At 36.9% G+C, this 4,621-nt stretch overlaps 1 protein-coding gene across 1 annotated transcript in view; it reads left to right on the top strand.

Annotated features, from left to right (window-relative positions):
- Positions 1-4,621, top strand: part of KIF9 (kinesin family member 9) — a 123,749-nt gene that overhangs the window by 109,517 nt on the left and 9,611 nt on the right. The gene's annotated exons all lie outside the window — the stretch shown is intronic.

Genomic DNA, 4,621 nt, shown 5'->3' on the forward strand with positions numbered 1-4,621 from the left:
AATCCATCTCGTTCGGGGTCTTCCTCTTTTTCTCTGACCGTCCACCTTACCAAACATGATAGCCTTCTCCAGTGACTGGTCCCTCCTGACAATATGTCTGAAGCATGAGACATGAGGTTAGCAGCATAATTCGTAACCACTACGCTACCAGAGCTCCTTGGAATCCAGGTATAGAAGTATTAAAAGTAAACAAACCCACAAGACTGAATATATAGAACCAGATATGTCACTTTATAACAAAGTCAGTTGTTGTTAGGTGCCATTGAGTCAGTACTGATTTATAGTGACCTTATGCACGACGGAATAAAACACTGTCCAGTCCTGCACCAATCTCACAATGCTACGTTTGAGACCATTGCTGCTGCCACTGTGCCAATCCATCTCATTGGAGGTCTTCCGCTTTTTCTTTGACCCTCCACTTAAACATGATATAATTCTCCAGGGACTGGTCCCTCTGGATTACATGTCTGAAATATGAGAGAAAAAGTCTGGCCTTCCTTGCTTCTAAGGAGTATTCTGGCTGTACTTCTTCCAATACAGATTGGGTTGTTCTTTTGGAAGTCCATAGTATTTTTAATATTCTCCTCTAATACCTTAACTCAAATGCATCCATTTTCTATGGTCTTCCTTGTTCACTCTTCAACTTTCACATGCATATGAAGTTATTGAAACATGGCTTGGGTCAGGCACATTTTAATTCTCAAACAGACACCTTCGTTCTTGAACACTTTAAAGAGGTCTTATGCAGCTGATTTTTCTAATGCAATACATCTTTTGATTTCTTGATTGCTGCTTCCATGAGTGTTGATAGTTGATCTGAACAAAATGAAGTCTTTAACGACTATATTTTTTTCTTCATTTATATGGCGAGAATATTTGTTTTCTGTATATTATGTTGCAACCCATATGGAAGGCTGTGGTCTTTGAAATTTAGCAGTGTGTATTTTAAGTCCTCTTAGCTTTTAACAAGCTAAGTTGTATTATCTGCATATTGCAGGCTGTTAGTGAATCTCCCTCCATCCCTGATGCCACATTCTTCTTCATATAATCCAGCTTGTTGGATTATTTGCTCAGCATACAGATTGAATAAGTATGGTGAATAAATACAACCCTGGCACACATCTTTGATAATTTTAGAGCCTTAAGTGTTCTCTCGTTTTGTTTGAACAACTGCTTCTTGGTCTATGTACAAGTTCCTCATGAGCACAAGTAAGTGTTCCAGAATACTCATTCTCCAAAATGTTGTCCATAGCTTGTCATGATCAACACAATCGAAAGCCTTTACTAAAGTAGTCAGTAAAGCAAAGGTAAACATCTTTCTGGTATTCTCTGCTTTCAGCCAAAATCCATCTGAAATCAGTAATGATATCCCTCCTTCAACATCCTCTTCTAAATCCGACTTGCACCTCTGAAAGTTCTCCATCAGTGTATGGTGGCAGCCATTTTAAAATTATATTTAGCAAAATTTTGCTTGCATGCTATATTAATGATATTGTTTGATGATTTCTTCATTCCATTGAATTACCTCTCTTCGGAATGGGCACAAATATGGATCTCTTCCAATCAGTTGGCCAGATTGTTGTCATACAAATTTATTGGCATAGATGAGTGAGTGCCACTAGTGCTGCAGCAGTATGTTGAACAATTTCAATTTGTATTCCATCAATTCCTGGAAGCTTGTTCTTTGTCAATGACTTCAATGCACATTAGACTTCCTCCTTCAATATCATTGGCTCTTGCTCATAGGCTACCTCTTGAAATGGTTGAACACTGTCCATTTCTTTTTGATTAAGTGACTCTGTGTATGCCTTCCATCTTCTGTTGATGCTTACTGCATCATTCAATATTTTGCCTATAGCATTCTTCAATATAACAAAGTCAAAGCTTGAATTTTTTCTTCAGTTCCCTCAAATTGAGAAATTATGAGCATGTTTTTCCCTTTTGGGTTTCTAACTCCAGGTCTTTGCACATTTCAATATAATATTTGACTTTGTCTTCTCAAGCTGTCCCCTGAAATTTTCTATTCGGCTCTTTTATCTTCTCATTTCTTCCATTTGCTTTAGCATTTGCTATGCTGGAAAGCAAGTTTCAGAAACTCTTCTGACATCCATTTTGGTCTTTTCCTGCTTGCTTGTCTTCTTAATGACCTTTTGCTTTCTTCCTGTATAATGCTCTTAATGTCATTCCACAACTCTTCTTTCTGGTCTTAGGTCTTTACTGTCTAATCAAAGCTGTTTTTCAGATGATAACTAAATTCAGATTGGATATGTATTAATTTTCTTCAGCTTCAGCCTGGACTTGCATAAGAGCAATTGATGGTCTGTTCCACAGTCTGCCCCTGGCTTTGTGTTGGCTGATGATATGGAGCTTTTCCACTGTCTCTTTCCACAGATAGAGTCAATTTGATTTCTATGTATTCCATCTGGTGAGGTCCATGTATAGAATCATCTTTTATGTTGTTTAAAAAAGGTATTTGCACCAACTGAGAGGGAAGGAGTCTCTACATCCAGAATCAATCCTATCCCCACTGTATACAGAGTAAATAGGGATAGGGACAGATGTTGGCTACCTAAAATGGGAGGGGCTATAAAGGCACAAAGTGATTGGCTTATAAGTTTTCAAGAGGGAGTTTAGTTTCAGAGTGTGAGGGGGAAGGTAGAATCCCCACTGAATATTTTCATCTTATCTAGATGGGTCTGATGAAAAGAGATGGGGATATGATTCTTATGATTCAATAGTGAGCAATTGTTATCCTGACTAATTGTGACTATCACAACTGTAAAGGTAGTGGTTTTCAAAATTTCTTCCTTTTATTCCAGCACTTATTTTTTTCTTCTATAGTTGCATTTTCCTGTTCCTTTGTTTATTTTTATTTATTGTGGTTTTTAAAATTTCTTCCTTTCATTTTCTCTCTTATTTTTCTCTTCTGTAGCTCTATTTCCCTGTTCCTTTTTTAAATCTTTATAGATATTGTGTGTGTGTTTGCTGCCTGTTTTTATTTATTTATTATCATTATTATTTTCTCTTTTCATTGTTGGTTCCTTGTTTGTTTTGTTTCCATGTGTGTATGTGTGAGGTGTTTTCTATTTCCCACCCAAAAAGAGACAGCAACTATGTCCATGTATGTACCTTCTGCAGTTCTACCCACTGGGCAAGAACTAATACCAACTCCTATACCACCTGATCAACAATATACAGCAGCCAACATCAGCCAAACCCACCCGAAACTGAGGTGCAGGTACGGCAACCAAGTATGATGTACACTCTTCCATTCTCTAGCTACACCCACAGTAGGCAGTTGATGAAAACCTAAGAACACAGCATACAGTCATGAATTAAATACAAATATGACAACCCCACAAAGCCCCAGAAACAACAGACAATTTTCGCTCACAGAAAGAAGCAAAAGAGAATGATCCTGACAGATGACCACGATGCAGAACCAGCAAATGTTTCTGCGGAATAGGTAATGGAACTAACTAAAAAATAATGCTAAAGAATGATATTTAGATACTTTCAAAGGATTGATGAAAAGATCGTGGAAAGCAAAGAGAACACAGAAAAAAATTTCAAAAGAATTCAGGAAAACATTACAAGAACAAACAGAAAAAATAAATGCAAATTTTGAAACAATACAAAATGTGCAATTAGAAATCCAAAAGATTAATACTAAGATCTCAGAAATGGATAACATTTCGAAAAGGCAAAGTAATAGATTTGAAGCCATGGAATCCCAAATTAGTGACTTGGAAGACAAATCCCTCAATACTAGTACACTAGAAAAAAATCAGAAAAAATCCAAAAGAAAACTGAGTTATATGGGACACTATGATGTGGAACAATTACAGGTCATCAGAATTCCAGAACAGGAAGAGTCAATAAAAAGCAGAGAAAAAAAATTGTGAAAGAGCTGTTGGAAAAAGCTTTCTTTAACATCATGAAAGATGAGAAGATAAGCATACAAGAAGCTGAATGAACCCCAAACAGGATAGATTCTTAAAGAAAATCATTAAGAGATAGCATAATCAAGCTTTCCAAAATGAAAGACAAGGAAAGAATCCTAAAAGCTTCTCAGGAAAAATGAAAAGTTACCTATAATGGAGAACCAATAAGACTAAGCTCTGATTTATCAGCAGAAAACCATCCCAGCAATAAGGCATATAAGGATGACATATTAAAAACTGTGAAATAAAATAATTGCCAACCAAGAGTCTTATACCCAACAAAGATGTCTCTCAGATATGATGGTGAAATTAGGACATTTCCTGATAAACAGAAATTAAAGGGATTTTTAATGACCAGATCAACTTTACACACAAAGCTAAATGGTGTTGTTTGGGCTGACAACAAACAACAGCAGATAGCAACCTGAGATTACCATACATGACACCACCACCCAGAACTCGTTCCAGATAGAGAAGTATTTAAAGTAAAACAAAACAAAACAAAAAACCCTATAAGACTGAAAATAGGGAACCAGAGGTGTAGATTTATAATACAGTCAACTACAAGGTAGCTCTGGTAGCGTAGTGGTTACGAATCGGGCTGCGAACCTTAAGGTCAGCGGTTCGAAACTACCAGCCGCTCCGCGGGAGATAGATGAGGCTTTCTACTCCCGTAA

Source organism: Chrysochloris asiatica, unplaced genomic scaffold, assembly GCF_000296735.1.
Source record: "Chrysochloris asiatica unplaced genomic scaffold, ChrAsi1.0 scaffold00124, whole genome shotgun sequence".
Lineage (NCBI taxonomy): Eukaryota > Metazoa > Chordata > Mammalia > Afrosoricida > Chrysochloridae > Chrysochloris > Chrysochloris asiatica.